Source organism: Struthio camelus, chromosome 16 (assembly GCF_040807025.1).
Source record: "Struthio camelus isolate bStrCam1 chromosome 16, bStrCam1.hap1, whole genome shotgun sequence".
NCBI lineage: Eukaryota > Metazoa > Chordata > Aves > Struthioniformes > Struthionidae > Struthio > Struthio camelus.
Window position 1 is genome coordinate 11,049,258 of NC_090957.1, and position 18,718 is coordinate 11,067,975.

Sequence of the window (18,718 nt, forward strand, 5' to 3'; positions counted from 1 at the left end):
TAGGTTATGATTTACTTTAATTATAATATCAGAAAAAGAAACACATGAAAGAGCAGCGTGTCATGTACTAGATCATGCTACCACTGCACCAAGGAGTGCTATACACTATTGATTAATACAGTACCTCAAATAAATGCACTGTTCTGATCCATTTGGCCAAATCAGTGCAAGAGTGGGTAATAAGATGCACAGGTATAAATTGCCCACAGCACTCGGGTATGCAGACATATTCACCTCATAAAATGATATTCACAATAGTTAAAAAAAAAATCCAATTAGTGTCTAAAAATCTCAAGACATGATACTACTTGGGGGAAGGGGGAGGAAAAAAAAAAGTCTCCTCTAAGGCTTGGTACCTTGACAACTAACATGCAATATTTTGCTTTTATTGTCTACAAAGTAATGAGAAAGAGAGAAAAATAGCAAGGGTGTGTGTCTCAGTGAGCCATTTTACAACAGGAGTAAGACACTGCAGAGTACAATGTGGCTTACATCTCATTTAAGCTCTCCCAGTGCACTCTAATTGCAATGGCACTACACATGCCAACCAGTGCCAGCTCCTCCACTGGAAAGGGTCAAGTCACACAGCGAGTTGGTTACACTACAAAGCCACGCACGCACCGCAGCGCTGAAATCTAGCGCTTCAGAGGAGAGAAAAATCACACGCATAACCCCTACCGCACTTAACGAACTGTACTCTTCTGACAGGGATTTCCTCCTGGTCACTCGGTGCAACAGTTTATTCCCAGTTTATTATTAATCTTTCCATCCTTCGTCTCCAGAAGAGAAGGAACGTACTGTGCTGGCGACAGAATAATAGTAAGCTCTTCCAAAAGCAATTGGCAGGTGATGCTTTTCTTAGTTGCCCCACTATGTCCCATTTTATTTTGCCTGACAACTTACATCTCTAAGATGATTTGGTGGGAAGTAGGCATCTCCAGCACTCCTAAGAGTTAGGCCCAACAGGGCTCAAAATACAGCATTCCTGCTACAGAATAAGACGTCAAAGGATTTCTTTTAAGACCTTTGGCCTTAACATCTTGTATCTTATCATCTCACATACAAAACAGACTACTACTTCTCTTTTGCTCTCTGCTAATACCTCTGACACACACAGGTGTCAGCAGCGCTCCAGCTATTCCGTTCTGTAGCCCTCTTTGGACCTCTGACACCCAGGTTGGACTTACTACACTGCCTTTGGCATGGTTCTCAGACAGACTATTCTTCAGAGCTCTAAGAAAGCTCCTGGGGCCACTGCCCAACAGCCCCTGTGCCACTCTGTATGTAGCAAAGTGGGTTTTTTCCTCTTTCCCTCCCCAAGAGTCTTAACAGAGAAAGAAGCTTTCAGGAGGAAGAGCCAGACTGAAAGACAGACAGAAAGGAAGAGAACAACAAGGAATTTTAAACTACCTTCAGTGACTCTGACATAGGGTTTTCTGTAAATACAACAAGCTTATTTCACCTAGACTTTCTTTAGCTCATCAGCCTAGGAGGAGAACACACGTGACCCCCATAAGTCCTTAGCCCTAGCATAGTCCATTATTAATAGTATCTAGTCCCCATGCTTTTCATATCCAAAAGCAAGCCCAAATCTAAACCTTCAGGTTCTATTTACTTTTTAGATTCAACTAACCAGATATGATGGCTAGTGAGTCACCTGGAACATCATTCCTTTTGGAAAAACGAAGAGTTTCTGTGGCATTTTGCCCCCATTTTTTCAGTGCATGGGATAGAAGAGATCCTGGGACAGCTTTTTGCTCTCTGTTCCTTTTCATGGAAGAAGTAGAACCAGGGCTAATCAGCTGATCACAACAGTCGTCATCCCTGCATCAAACAGAAAGGCCATGGAGCAGGGGTGGGGGCACAGCTCAGGAGGGCGTGCAATGCAGAAGAGCATGCATTACAGTGGAGGGGTTTGTTATAAAGTTTAGCAGTGGGAAACTGCATTGGGCCTGTGTCAAGTGTCTCATAGCGTGCCATGGGGAGAGGGGAGGGAAGTGACTGCATCCAGATGTAGAGCAGAAGGCAGCGAGAAGAAGCGATGGCTTGTATGTCCTGGGGGAGGGAGGGGAACGTGTCAAGGTGTATTGCAGTGTACAGTCATAGGGGAGCAGTTGTATCCACATCCCTCCACGGGTGCTACTATGACAGTCCTGCTGCACAGGGGGCAATCAAGTCTATTATGAGAAAGAGTAAGTTTTGGATTTCAAGGGGAGAAATACATTAGGGAAAGAATATGTATACGCTGGGGGAACAGCCTCTTTGGAAGAAGAATGTCATTAGCAGCTGACTTGCCTCACCTCTGCCCTTTTGCAGGCGAGAAAAAAAAAATTATCCCCAGGAGCATCTCCATGGAGCAGAGCCTGGTGGCACGTTCCACCTCATGCGTATCTTGTTTATTCTAAGTGGAGCTACAAATCTGTCGAGTGAGCATTTTGTTTTGATTAAAAATTAATAGCTGCTTTTGACCCAGGTGGATTAATTTCACTTTCACCGAGTATCAAGTTAATTGACACAAACTACTGTCAGGTGAAAGAACCAATTAACAAACTGAGGAGGACTCCTCTCCCTCCCCCTCTCCCCAAATGTTTTGACTGAACATTTTTCTAATAGAAAAATTTCATATCAGCAGAATGATATTAATTACTTAACAAACAAACCGAGGAACAAAAGAAAGCCGGAGGTGGGGGCAGCAGAGAGGAGGGCGAGCTTGCTCCCTACGTGCCCTGGTGAGGTGCAGCAGAGGCGGCTCTGGAAGGAGTTCTGCTCCCAGCCCCTGAGAGGTTCATCAGGGCTGTTCTCCCCCGTTCGCTGCCACTTCCAACCTTACCAGTCATCCAGGTCTGGTGCATGGCTCTGGTTTACTCCAGTTTGGCAAAGGTCTTTGACCTTGACCTTTGGTCTGAGCATCTGATCATTCTAATAAGGAGTGGACAGCATCCATTCAGAAAGCACAGCAATGCAGCGTTCGATACAGCAGCAAGAGCCACAAAAATATCTTCCACTCTCATTTTTCATAAGTAAATTGGAAGTTTTCTATTACAATGCACTATGACTAGGATCACAAGTTAGCCTGGGAAAAATAAATAAATAAATAAATAAATCAAAGCAGTTCCTTATTTAAAGCTTGTTAAATGCAAGCCAGCCCAGCCTTCGCCGGCTGAGCTTTATGGATTGCTTTTCAGAGCCTGGAATGCTGAACGACACTCTGGCAGAGAAGGCTGGCAGAAAGGGCTAATGTTTGGCCAGTATTTCAAGCAGCTACACATGACCTGTATCAGAGATGCAGAAGCATCCTTTCTAGGTCACGTTTTGTCAGCATGACTATTAAGAACTCTAGGGAACATTCTCCATGAGCAAAGTGACTTATGTTTCCAAGTATCATTTTCAAACTGCCTTGTGCTAGAGAAGGTAAATCCCTGCAGAAAGGAGAAGGCATAAAAAGCACGTTAGGCATGGAGCTCCTACTAAAATCAAAATGAGCTGGCTGCCCGATTTGCTTGTGTCCTTCTGAAAAATCCCACAGGATGCCTATTTGCATCTGCAGGCATCCAAATGCCATCTACAGATCTTGTCCTTAGGAATCTATGCGACTTGGGCACCAAAACATCTATGTCTATTTTGAAAATTAAATATTGCCTTAGATTGTCCAGCTGGGTTTGAAAACCTATTTGGAATCTATTCCAAACTTAAACCACAGCGTTAGTAGTTGTAGGACAGAAGTTGCTTAACTAGGCAAATATTTTCAGTTACGTATTTTTCCCCCCTTAGTTACAGAAGTCATACTTATGACACTTCATACATCCTCTTGAGACTGATTGTTCAAATCATTCTTTTTCTTCTTTAGCCACAATTCTACCCCAAGGACCAGCTCCAAGCTTTTCTTCTTATTAATTTTTTATCCAAAGAAACAGCTAGAAAATCCATTAGGAAAGAGAGAGAGAGAGAAAGACAAAGATTTTTCCCAGATATCAAAAGACAGCTGGTCTACTTCTCCTGGGACCTTGTCTTTCTCGCACATTTGAAAACCACTCCCAAATACTGTTATCCCCACCTAACGATGATGTGCATTACTGGGGAAGGGAGAAGGCTGTATTCAGCTTCTGCACAGGGAAAGACAGCAATGCCGTATGCCCCTGGGGGATACAACCTAGTAATGACTGAGAGATGCTCAGACATGCAAACGTAGAGTATACATATGAACTCAAGCAATGACGACAGCTATCTTCTAAATAAAGGAGTGAGATTTGCAAGAGATGGAGAAAGTTTTTGCAATAAGCTAAGAGGAGCATGCAAAGGTTTTTCCTCCCCAAAGGAGGGTTGGCTGCACCAGTCGTTTGTGCAGGAGTGTCAACGCATTAACGGAGCTGCGCTTGAACACCCTGTCACTGCACGTGTGTCCACTCATTACCTGTATGCTTCTTTCCAAAGAACATATGCCAGTGAAGGACTACAAGTATACCTGGCTGTTGCTGACATACAGAGAACTGAGAGAAAATGAGGAGGAAACTGCAATTCAATTCAGTGCATAGGAAGGGAAAAAAAAGACATCCTTTCATATGCACTGGCTTATCCTTCCCTTTGCTTTACGTTTAAAAAAAAAAATAGACAGCATTAGCCACTTTTTCCTCTTGAGAAATGAGCAGCATACGTACAGGAAACCAGTAAAACCACCATCATGTGTGTTACTGCAATCTGTCTACGTTTGGGTGATTCCTGTTGTGTCCTACATCTGACCAAGGGGAAAAGCAACCGTTCAAATTAAACCAGGGGACAAATCCTCCCCATCATTTTTTCCCCTTCATGTCTTCACAGTCAGAGCACTGATCTGAAAAGCCACAAAGATAACTCAGCATTAAGCATTTCACCACTCACAAGTAACGCTTAACCTAAAGCAACAACAAAGGATCCCCACATTTCTGAAAGGTACATCAGACAAGATTTGGCCAGCTACCGAATAATAAGAGATGCACACAAAAATGACTGCACATCAAATCTCCACAGCATAATCTGAAAGGCTGCAGTAGTTGCACTCAAATCGTTTTCTCTTCATTGACTTTTAGACTACAAGTGACTCACATTAAAATTTGCAAAATGTGATAAGATATTAGATTTGTTAGCAGCAAGATCAGGAGAAATTCAATCTGCCACAGGGACATGCAATTCATGAGATGGATTGCAGTTTTTTTTTGTTTTTTTTTTTTTTTACTTCTCCTGTCCATTGCAGACTCTTTCCTGTTAACTGTCATGACGCATGAGCAAGGGCACAGAGATAATTTTTTATCCCAGATATAAAGATAGGGCCAGAACAAACATGCCCAGGTTTTCAATTGGGTTTTAACCACAAAATCTGGCAGTGACCTGAACTATGATTGTCTGAGGGACACAAATGAAACAGTCCTGGCAATTCGTGTTTCAGGCATTCCTCCACTGACTGAAAATTAAAGGACAGGGTCAACTTCATTTAATACTAACTTCTGCCTTCATTTTATGCTCAGAGCGTGCACTCAAGCTAGAGCCTTAGCTGATGCAAATCAAGAAAGCTCTGTAGTAATCAGTGTTAGACTGATTTATAACTGCTGAAAAATCTAGCCCCTTACAAGGTCAATATGAGCAAGAGAAAGGAGAGAATGTGATGGTACTTACTGTGGATTTCATAAGTGAAGGCACTCAACACTGGGGGAAGGCTTTCTTATCTGGGAATGTTTCATTAGGCTTTTGCACCTCGTTCAAAGGCAGGGGTGGGGGAAATCACATACACTAGAATACAAGTCTTTCTAATTAAAGAGCTGCTGAAAGTGTTATGCTTTCTCTCGAATCCTGTTTTTCCTACTCTGCTGTTTCATTTTTCTTCATGTCCTTAGAAATTTATCCAAGTCCTGTAGGCTGCAATCTGTTAAATAAACTTATGACGGCTTAGTGCTTAGCCTGTTACCAGGGCCCTTTCCTTTCAGATCTCATATATGCAAATTGGCGTTTCCATATTTGAGAAAGTTTCCTTCGTAGCTTTATTACAGACATTTCTGCACGAAGGTGAAACAAAATATCTGTCACTATGACTGGTTCTCAACTGGTACCCAATTTAATTTTATTTTTTCCAATTATTCACCACATTTACTGAAATCTAGAAAACCACAACAGCTAGTCATTATCTAAAAGAGAGAAAAATATCTTCAACAGAATCTATAGTTAAGCATGAATGCCTCCTACCAAGAGAATATATTTCTAACTAGTTCTTGATATTTCTATTACATGAAATCACTCGTCTGATTAGCTGTGACCCAGAATCTTTCTGCTGGCAAGTTGCACAAAAAAGCACTGTATTTCTTAAATTAGCATCCCCAGAAAGCCTCATTTTGTTGATTTACTTCACTCAGATGGCGGAGGCAGGTAACGCTATCGCATGTGATAGAGAAATTACTAATGATCCACAACTTATCCGACCAGCTAAGCTATTAGAGTGGCCAGATTCCAGCTTAGGTGGCACAGCTAATCTTCTTCTTCCAGTATCTACTTGATACAATAATCTCTGCTCAAGTATTCCAGAATACTATTCAACAGAGGTGTACTTGTGAAATGAGTCTTCTTGCTTTGTTTCATACTACACCCAAATTCTGTAGATGACACTGAAGCAAAACCCCATTTACTTGGATGCGCATTTCCTGAGTGTGTAGACAACAGAAAAGATTTTAAATGCAAGAATGGCTAGAGGTTGTATTTTACTTCAGTTTCATGCTATCTCCCAGCTTTTTAAATTAAAAAAAAAAAAAAAGACAAACAAAACCCCCCCACAACAACAAAAAGTTTTTGCTATTCTTTTTGTAATTATTGCCAATAATGGCAAAAGAATGAGGTCACATCTATAAATTGTTCTTTCTCACCTGGAAGCAAATCAGCATGTATGCTGCTTTAGAGATCCACTTCCTGTTAATAAAAAGGCAATTTCTTCTGGTAACAAAGCCATGTACTTCTGGCAGTAAGCCAGGAAGCTTAAAGAGAAACCTTGAATTCTGAAAACATAATAGACAAGGGACTCGGCTTAAGAAAAGATTTCATCTATCAACTAACAAGAGGCTGGGGTCATGAAGGAGGGTATTCTTTATACTTGAGAGACCAAGCTAAAAGTCTTAAAAATGTACAAGAAAACCCTGGCTGGAATGCTCTCAGGATGTAATAGAGGTTGCAGCTTCGCCAAGGCTTATCATTTCTCCTGACATTCTGACAGAAATGTGTAATATAGAAGTTTAGCAGTGTGGGCAGGTTAAATTATACTAGGCAGGAGAAACCATTTCAACGTGAATCGAAGCGCTTGCTCTTGTCCACTTCCAGCCCTAGCACATTATTCTCTCTGCTTCCCATAGCTTCGCGTTTTTACATGGAAAAGTTTCATTTGAAAAGGGATGTTGCATAGCGGGCGCCTTGGTGCTACGATTGGCGTTCACTCCAAAAAAGCACCTTAACGCGCTAAAATGTGATTTGGTTCTTGCTCATTAAAGAAAAATACATAGGAAATTCCCCAATGCATTTACCTGCTATGGCAAATATTGTGGAAAAACAGATTTATATGTCGAGTAGTAGGGTTATGAGAAGTTTTGACTAAACCTTAGTGGATTTATACACAGAAAATATTCTTACGAATAAAAACGGACTTCCAGAAATAGGTGCCATTTCCCTGTGAACGAGAACAGGGTAAAGAACATTCTCAACTTTGGATCACCTTTTCTATCAGCAAAATGCAAAGCGTCTGCTCAATCAAGCCTCCCCAGCTTGCTTTGTGTGGAGCTGAGGACCTCACTCGTTTCTCTGCCTGCCCCAGGAGCCGCTGCATCAGGCTTCCTGATCTTCTACAACCCTGCAGTCCACCTACTGCATAGCTAAAATGGCACAGAATCATCACTCTGAATCAGAAAGCCAGGGGAAGATGAGCAGGGTAGGGCCACGACTCAGCAGCTTCTGGGCTAGGAAGCAGGAAAACATGATAGGAGCTCCAGTGGGGAATAGGAAGACCAAAGGAAACCAGTACATATAAACCAAATGCAAACAGATGCTGCCCATCTCCCCTACAGTACTGTGGTCCACTCTTAGCTACCATTAGCCATAGGTCTCTCTTGAAATTAGGGAGCTATCCATACCTTAAGCCAGCTGATTTGTCCTTCCAGTCAAATTATTTTGACTTCTGTTGCCGTCTTGGAAAGACATTTATGCCTTTTTTTTAAGCTGCAAACTTTTTTTTTTTTTCCTTCTTGGAGTGTCTCTAGGTAGAGTCACTCCTATTTCCCATTAGTTTTTTCAAATCAGGGTGCTTGGTGTTATTTAGTACTTCAGAATAAGTGGACATTAATTAATGGTAAATGACAATAAAATTTATATCGAATTACGTATGGCATCTACATTAGCAGCCAATGAGTTCATTCTGATTAATGCTATCACAGGAAGTAGCAAGGAGTTTATAATGATTTGCTAAAGCAGCTATCTGAAAGCTCTTTAGGCAGGTTTCCCATTAACAAAAACAAGCCTTAAATTACTTAAAGGCAATCATTAATTTAAATAAGTATTTTGTTTACCATACATATAAATCACACACAGAAAGGAAACTTAGAAATAGGGAGATATCATCTAAAAAACCCAGAGACGGAGCGTGAAAGCTGTCAGCTCGCCGTTTCACTCCCCACCGCTGGGGATCGCCCACTGGGCCAGAATCCAACCACAAATCACAGGTTCAGGCATCCCTTACACCAGAGGAGATGTGAAACGCTACTGATTTCAGCAGAGTAAATCCTGAATTAGACTAATGTTGCTGAGATCTGGCAGATTCATGCCCAGGATAATGAATATCACACTGCCATACAAGCAGTATGGAGGTATGCTTTAACTAGCCAACCTGACAGTCCCCACTGTGCATTCCTCAACTTTAACTTCAAGGATTACTTGCTGGTAATGATAGTTAAATGGCATCAGGGGAACCCAAAGTCTTTAGAACAATGGGCCACTATCAGTCTTAAAAAAAAATTTCTTGTGGAACACCATGCCCCTTAAGACAGCCTTGTACATTGCCACTTGGAGGTGGTGATGTTCACAAGCCACCCGCAGGCTGCTCCAAGCAGTCCCTCGGATCATCAGAAATGCACAACTCATCATTTGGGAGCCACCGAATTACAAAAACCAGAACCAAACACCACAAAAATTTGAATGGGAGGCACGGGAGCTGCAAGATCTGTTTCCTACCTCTGCCACTGACATGAATAACCTGCCGTTAGTTCTTTGTAATTCCCCTCCCATTCATAGGATCTCATTTATTTGCAGCAAAAGATTTTAGAGATAGGATGGTTTCTTTCTCTCTGTACTGTGCATAGGTCACTAAGAATCTGATGTGGAAGGGGTTGCTGAGGGCTGCTGTGGAGAAGTAACATGCAAAAATAAAGCATCACATGGCTTTCAGGCCCCAGTTCTAGTACCTCTTCACTCTGGAACCGTATATTTACATGCAGCCGGAGCCCCAAACAGAGACAATGTAATCAGTAAGAGCAGAGCTGTCATTGCTCCTGGATCAGGAAAGAGAAACGTAAGTACTCTAATGATTGTACGGAAGTCATGCTGAAGCCTCTTTCACTGCGTTTTTGATGACACATGGCAAGTATGAACATAGATCTTGTAATGTGCCTGCACCTTCCTGGGAGTACAAGACGCTACAGTCTACTTGTACAACATTGAAAACAGCCTTGACTTAACGCCCTTGCAACACCCTCTAAAGCTGATCTTATTCTGTCTGTAGCCTGTCTGCTTTATCATGCTACACTGACACCATCAAAGTGACCCTGGCAACACAACAAAGAAGTGGCTCCATTCAGAGGACGATGGTAATTCTTTATACCTCTTCAGCTCCTTCAAGTGGAGGAACTGTAAGTGTTTTACAGAAAATCAGCCCAGCCTCTTAGTTTCTGTGAATAGGTAAACGCAAAAGGAACACGGCCTAATCAGGGAACTAGTCTGAGATGATATAAATTGATTGTATTATTATACTACCTATAATATTATATTGCCTATATTGCATATAGTATTACATATAATATTATAATGAATATTGTAAACATTCCCTGCTCCCTGATGATTCCCATTCGGCTTTCGTTGCCCCCCTCCCACTGCACTGATCAAGGGGACTTGTGCCCCCCAGTTCAATGCCATGGGCATGGCTCCCTGGTGGGACCAGGGCTGACCTTAGCCTGTTCCTAATTCCTATTCCCCTGCTCTGAACTGGGAGAAACCTTTCCTGTCCTCCCTGCAGTTGCCAAGATTTCCTTAAAGCAAAACAAAACTGTAAACCATTAATAATAACAATCCCCCACCAAAAGTCCTGGTGCTAGGGCACATAAAACACCTACAAAATCACAGTCTTCCAAACAAAGTTACTTGTGTACGGTTGCCACATACTGTGCAAAATTATTTTTCTGTCTTCTTCCCCAGCCTCTGCCTGAGAATTTGTACTCAATGGGCAACTCAGAGGCTATGAAAGCAGTCATCTCTTAAACCCCTAAAATAAACAGAACCATCAATGCATCGTAAAAATTTAACGATTTTAAAATGTTTCATGGCTTACCCATTCCTAGAACAGCCCCTTTATCTGAGGTTATTATAGACTATCACTAGTCATTCACTTTGTCTAGGATCTGCTAAACGTTTTGCTATAAATTCATCACCCAGTGCCCGTTCACAGCCATGCATTAACTGCTTGGTTTTCCCTGAAAGTAAGGAATTTGATATGACACATAAGTCACCATAAACTCTACAGGATTAAGTAAGTTATTGAATCTTACAGCACAACTGGTTTCTACAAATGATACCCTGGAAAACGACATTATCGCTCAGTGATTTGGTTCAATCCGATTGCTACAGTTAATGTAATAATGTAACTCAATTAGGATGCTTTTGTTATGAATGAACAACCTTGTTTAATATTGTCTGACCATCCAGACTCAGCTGAAATGCAATGTTGAGAGGGCCTGGGAAGCCTAGAAACTCAGTGGGGCATTTTAAGAGGGGATAGCTGTACAAATTAGAAAACCCAGGCCGTTTTTAAAGACACAAAGGTCATCGCGGTTCCTACTAGCTGCAAATGAACCCAGATTTTCAAAGGAGTGAAGGAGTAAGGCTTGCAGGAGTCAATGCACACAACTGGACTCATCTTTCCAAAGCAAAGTGCATCAGGTTCACCTTAAGCCATTTCTTCCACGCTTCTCAGCACCCACCAGCAGTTCTCAGAGCTGAGAGCGACAGCCAGCACACAGCCTGGCAGGACCCGGCCAGTTAGAAGTTAACCACAATCTGAAGCCTTTTCCCATTTTCATAAACAGCATTCTTCAGAGGGGCTTACAACACTTAAGTGGAGTTACACACCAATATACCAGCTGGGATCTGCTTCTTTACCGCTGAAGCATTTACAACATACACTGTTTGCACCTCTGTGCCTCCTAAAGCTGGAACTAGTTGACTCTCAAAACCTCTCTTTCTGAACTAGGTAACCTGAGGGCTCGCACTCCAGCCCTGGGGCTTTTCCACCAGAATAAAATGACAGTATCCTTCCAACAAACAAACCAGGGGTTCATTTGTGGGTAAAATAACAAGGCAGAGCAAAGAGACTTTCAGAGAAGGCGATATCTTGTCTGCGGAGGAAACAAGGAGGAAGAGATTATGCAAACATGCAATGGATTTACAGAGAGATGAAAGCTGAGAGCTTCTTACTCTGCTGCTACCTGTAGGCCCAACCTTAATTCAAACCACGTGTTAGTCTCTTAACTTCTACCCTGTTTGGGGAATTTCTGGAATCTAAGATATACAGTAGCTGTATTTTACCACTTCCAAGCCCACAATACCCTTATTAGTGCTGAGCCAGATGGAGAGAACTATGCAGAAAACAAAAGCGATACTTGCAGGAATCTTTCTCAATTCAGTGGTGCATGCATTTAATTTCCTGTCTCCTTCTTTTCAGCCTGTCCTTGGATATGTTTGTGAGAAACCTGAGAGGGTTACATGTGTTGTGGCCTCCAAGACTCCTAAAAACATGGAATAATTACCATAACATTGACTTTTTTTTCCTAAAGAAAATTTCTCCAAAAAAATGCCTCACCTTCTCATTTCTCAAGCCTAAGACTTTTTTCTTTCCAAAGAAATGTGAGAATAGACATTCAGGAATGGGGAACATGCTTCACGTATGATTATAAAATTGGATTTGTTATAAAAAACAGATGTTACTCAATAGTATAAAGTATATATGAATATTATATTTGAACAACATATAGTGCACAGCTCTTAAAGAAACATTTTTATAAGCCAGATATGTTTGGACATGGCCAAACTCCAAGATCCACAGATCGAGTTTCTGTCTGCCCCTGCACACACATACCATACATGCACAGCCATTAATATCTACTCCCCAAAACACATATTAAGCATATATATAAAATCAACAAATAGCTATATATAGGTATATTGACCATAATAAGTACTCCAGCATGTTTCAGTACATGGGATTCCTTTCAGGATATCTAATCTTATTTTTGCCTGAAGGGTTTACAGATACTCTCGCAACATAAGAGAGACCTTATCGATTTCTTAAGGAAGCACCTCAGTTGAAATACTCTAAATTTAAAATCCGCATCACCCAGCATAAGTATTTCCCAAAGGCTGGATTTCAGAGTATGTGTGGGTGTGCACGTGTATACGCGCATGCACGAACACACACATATTTCTTTGTTGCCTTGAACTAATCAAATCCAAGATCATAAAAATCACAGTGTGAGTTTACTCCTGCATCGGTAGCACCCCAAAAATGGCATCTTGCCTAGCACTCCATGTACTCCAACCACCTTCACTGAACACATTGCTTTGATAGGAGTCTTGCTACGTATAAAGAAAGACGCAATACTATATAACGTGAACAGGTAAAAGTACCTATCATTTGGAATGCCTTTCCCACTGCGATCTAAGCTTCTGGAAGGGCTTTCGGAATTTGCAGGTTACTCTTAGAGAGGACTGCGCCTTTGTCTCTCGTACCGCACCGAGAACATCATCAGCTTTAAACTCTCCTTTCTCCCCCACGGGGGAGCAACTCTGACAAATCAATACTCAGCTAAAACTCCCGGGCCCAATAAAGTTTGGCTCCCAAGTTTTGCAATAAAGATAGGAAGATTTACTGCCGGGAAGGCATTATACCAAAACAAAATGTCACATTGCCTAAATCAGTATCGCGCCCTAAAACTCTGCCTTAGCTAAAACAATGGAAATAGTATAGTGCACCTAACACGGCATGATTTAACACGCACACGTGGACACGTAGGGATATTTTGAACTCAGACTGTCATCAACTTATCGTGAAAAGTATATGAGCTGGTAACCCCTAATGCTTAGTCTCACCTCATCATGAATATAAATGCAATTAAACCCTTCAAAAAACAGAAACAATAACAAAGTTTATCCTTCCACCAGTGAGCAGTCACATGCAATAAGAACGAGGGCAGAAGAGACCAGCTTCTAGGATTTCAAAAGTACAGTGTCTAACTTACCTCGCAGAAAAACTGTGCAAGTCTGTGCCTTTTGGCTGAAAGTATTAGAGATACTGCTGTGGGGAGCAAGAGAGCTTGTGGGCAGTACATATGTCTATTGTAGATATTTATAAAACCACTAGGAGGCTGCAATAAATTTATCTTAAGGTATACGTTATGATTCTTAAAGAAGTATTTAAAAAACACTACTACGTTTGAATTAATCTCTCTAAGTTTCCTTAATATACATTTCTCTGTATAGCTACACCCCTAATTCCAAATGTCCATATACAAGCAGACACAATGCAAATAACGTACATTCAAACAAGCAGATATGTACAATGAAGGTAACATTTTCATAGTATGTAAGTGTATGCATAAAAACACGCTGCAAAGCAATATCTACATAAATAGGATCTTAGAACACAACTATGGCATATATGAGAACAGTAATTCCTTATATAAAAATAATAAAAATAATGAATGCACACGCACTGGTACAGCTACATATCTGGATCTGCATACATGCATAAAGCAAAAAATAGCACGCAGTATGAACACAAACGTAACATCAACATCTGGTGTATCAATATACTACCATTTTGTATGCAACATGGTACATGCCTGTGACACACATACACTTAATATATGTATAGCACCCCACGTTTGAGAACATTTTTGCTACTTCTATTTTTCACATAACAACTTTATTCTTATCCATGTTGGACATGCTTACAAACGGTACTTTTAAAAAATATATAATAGCAAAGTCGTATTTTAAAACAGTGATGCGACACACGTCTGAGCACTCGAAGCACCATACATCCTAGGACGAGCATTCGGTGGCATCCGTGCCAGCCTGCCTGTGTTTCAACCCTTGATTGTTTACTCAACTGCCAGAAGATGGTCTGAAGCCCTGGGGAGGGCAAAACCTGTTTGGGCCATTGACATTGAGTATCCTTGGTGCAGGAAGTCAGGACCTCGGAGGTATCCATCATTACGCCTGCCTCAAGGCAGGCTGGAGCCAAGGAACTTGCCTGAGAAGCTAGTAAAATTTTAATGCACTCTGTAGTGCGGTCATGTCATACTCAGTTATGGCAAATAATCCCAGATGCCTGCAGAGGTAAAATGGAGCTGTAATGTGCTTGCCTCCTAACCCGAGCTGACAGCAATGATGTACGACTACCATTAGCGGAAAATATCACTTCAACTAACCCATGATCCAGCTCCGCTAAGGGTCACATTATCCATGAGGAACAAATTACACTCCCAAAGTAAATACAAATTTTCTACACGAAATGGGTACAAAAAAAAGGAAAGGGGAGCCGGGAGGGGGCAGGGGGAGAAGGCGCGGGAGCGATACGTTACCTATGACAACACGCTGCCGAGTGACAAAGATGATAAAGGACAGGACAAATCACCGACTGAAAGCGCTGGGGCAGCGGCAGCCCGGGGAGCACGTACTCACGCCTGTAAACACCATGTTCCCCCCCCTTCGCGGCAAACGCATAATCTTTTACAACAAACATGCTTGGCTCCGATTTTATTACCGCTCTAGCTGTAGGGACCCTCTACGTGGCACATCAAATGAATAAAAAAGGATCCTTATCTTTTCTCCTAATGGGCCTTAAACAGCAAGAAATACTTCATGATTGCCTGAGCGTTGCTAGCATATAAAGCCTGGGTGATCTTTCACCCTCGGGTCGAGTTTAAGGTGCTGCGTTTTCCAGAGCTAAAAAAGACAACACCTGTACAAATAGGCAGCGTAAGTCTCATTGATGGGAAACATCTCAGCTTTGCAGAAACAGTCATAAGAATAATACTGGGAAATTATTTCTCTAATCCTGTCCTTAGCCAAAATAAATATACGGCAAACAGAAAGATACTGGGATCCCATGACCTGAAGTAATTGCTTAAAACGCAGTTCTCAGCTGCCGTTCCCCCACAGAGCCCTGCTTGCGAAACATGTTGGTACCCGCCATCTGAACATCCCCCCCCTCCCCGCCAAGCGCTCAGCTCTTTTTTAGTATAGGAAATAATCCTTTCACCTTCTCAGGAGCGCAGCACGCCAGCGCTGCATGCCGGATGACTGAACAGGCATGACGTCTCCTGAGCCTTTTTTCCATCCGCCGTAACCTGCCACGCAAACCCTCCCCTTCCAAGGAGATTCCCCCATTTTGGGGGAGAACATTTCCACCATGATTCCCTCCTTCAGTTCCCCTACAAAAATGCCCCCCTGCAGTCAGTGCCCCATCCTGGCCCTCATGAGCTTGCAAATCCACTGGAGGTACCTTTCCAGCTGGTAACATGCCTGCGGTTCCCTGCCTGTGCCCCACTTAGTCCCTAGAGGTCCCAGCCCAGGACCATCTCAGACAACCTGAGTCTATACGCTTATTTCTCTGCTCTCTGATGGGACTGGAGATGACACCACTTACATTTCTAGGCTTTCCTCCAGAAACAACCTCAGTCTTCATACTCCTAGATTTGAGGAGTGGAGAGAGATGCTAAAATGTACTCTAATGCCCTTCTTTGCAATAGGGCAATAAATGCTGAGATTTCCCTCTACGACTAGACTTTTCCAGACCAGAAAAATTTTACATTATTCATATTCCAACAGTGCCTAAATGCCAAACTGAAACCTTGGCTGAGTTTCTAGACAATAAGAAGAGTACCGATAATATGGCTATGGTGGTCATATAGAAGTTTAGCTGGCTCCCAGTTAGCTATCTGCTACAGCTCAGGTACCATCCAGGTGGATGCTTGTCTTTCAAGTGCTACCCAAACTACTACTTCCCCCAGATTAAGGGGAAAACCATTGCCACAGTCTTGCTTCCAAGTCTCCTGCTTAAAAAATAAAAATAAAAAAAAACCCCAAACTGAAGCAACTGCCCACACAATGAATGACGTTTATCTACGTATGCAGTTCTCTAAGGTACAAGATGGCATAAAACAATTTCTACGTCATTTAATTCATTTGTGATAGAGCTTTTATTACTGGCAACAGACTATACAGAAGGAAGGCCTGTGCTAGGCAGCTGTTTACCTTGGTCTTATGTTTTGAAGTGGACTTGCTTTTGGTTCCGTTTCTGAAGAAAGAACAATTTGCTGCGTTTGACACATGTATAGGAGCAAAAGGAACAACACAGTGCCAATGACACCTGGGCCAACCCAGTTTCAAAGGATGCTCTGCTTATTCAGGATCAGAGCTGCAGCTAAGCAGAACTCTTCAGATTTGGAGGGCAGAGAGGAAATGGCTTATCATCAAGTTACCAACCAACTATGCATTTATTCACTGGGACTGAAATGCCTGGTGTTAAAGTGGGCCCATCTCAAGTTCCTCTCTCAATAAATGTATCTCAATATTTATAATTACCCACACCAGTTGGATTTGCAGTGCTGGGCTAAAAATTATGTGGTTTTGGTGTTTCTACCCCCCCTCCCCACACCAAGCCAGAAGCATAATGGAAAGCTAACTATATATATGTATATATACACACACATATGTATATATACACACATATTTTATACACACACGCATATGTGTGTGTATGGATATTTAACTACCAAACACTGAAATACACGACAGGTATTAAAACTAGGCAACACACATCTGATAATATACTGCCCCAAAATCTCTTCCCAAAACCTATACACTGTCCAAGAGCACTCTAGAAGCACAGACAGGGTGCATGTATGAAGGTTTTTGTGTGTGCATGGATATACATAAGCAATCAGTCCTTTTACCTGAGCATACCAGAGTAATTTATAATGTTTTCCATGCCATCATCTTAGGTTCGTAGCCGTTTCTATATAATCAAATGTGTTAGCACTATCTTTACAAACAGTCTGATGCAAATATCCTCCAGATGACTTTTTTTCCCGCAGCTCACATGGCGCCTACAGTGCCAAGACAGAAGTCAAGTCTGACAAGCAATGTACTCCCACCAAGGTGGGCTTTTTAAGTACAATCCAAGCCCAACCTACCAAACTGCCTCCTACCCAAAGGCCACCTAAGGTAAAGCTGTTCCCATAGGGACACTCAGTGGTGCTTGGACTGTAACCATAATGCGTCGACCACTGCACCTGATGGCGCTGGGCCCTGGAAGAACACATTTTAATGGGATTCAAGAACAACACTAAGAATTGATTGGGTGCCACTAAGATATATATGGAATTAAGTCATTAATTGCAGACATTCACGTGTCACAGTGGCACACTTCTGATCAAAGTTAGAAACAATTCAAGCTGAAGCAGACCTTTTTTCCTCTTGAATCCAACATAAGCAACAACTGTGTGAACATTGCAAAGCAGCCCCCCGTTGATCAATGAAATAACTCCCTAGCAAAAGCTTCAGTGAAGAAAAAAAAAAAAAAATCAGTAAAGCACTGCAGATTGAGCCTTAATTTTAAAAATCAGTCTACATGGAGCGGTGAGAAGAAATGCTAGAGAGAATAAATAAAAAAGGCCCTTAGTCCTTAACTCATCTTTAGCACTGATTTCCTCATCACAGGTGTTTGTACATCTTTCCAAACCAGGACTTTTATTTTCAGGAAACTATATATTTGCACTAATGCTTTTTTCAGTGTATTAATTACCAGGGGTATAATTTTAAAGATTGTATCTAGATACCAGAAGAAAACACAGCTGCACTTAAATTTGGCAGCTGTGCAATAGCTTGCCCTAATTTTAGGCTACCAACTCTAGAGACCTGCTCAAAGAGCAAGACTGACAGACTTTTTAATGGAGAAAAGCGGAGGTCTCCCGGGATCCCTACTTCTTTCTGATTCAGTAAGAAATCCCAGTGGCATTTGCTGAAAGGATCCCAGGACGGAAAATGACATCTCTCTAAGAATCAGTGATTTGCATTCCGATGCAAGGCCTCCAGATATACATTCCCTCCACAGACACACTTGTTACCTCTTCAGGTTTTTAGCAACAGGAGAGCAAACTTTGAATGCTCCAGTCCAATACTGTGCGCCAAATTAGAATGAAGAAGCATTAATCTATATAAATATCTAAATTACCCACCCAAAACATGCCATTTAAAACTGAGATGCTGACACAGCCTTAGATGTAGTACTGCTAAGCAGGGGCTGCATCATTTTTCAATTAAATATCCTTGTTTCTTCTTCCAGAGAAACCTCCAGAGAAATGTCTCGTATGAGGGCAGACATAGACAGAAA

General features: G+C 41.8%; 1 protein-coding gene across 2 annotated transcripts in view; it reads right to left on the reverse strand.

Moving 5' to 3' along the window:
- AUTS2 (activator of transcription and developmental regulator AUTS2) overlaps nucleotides 1–18,718 on the reverse strand; it is a 787,788-nt gene that overhangs the window by 220,532 nt on the left and 548,538 nt on the right. The gene's annotated exons all lie outside the window — the stretch shown is intronic.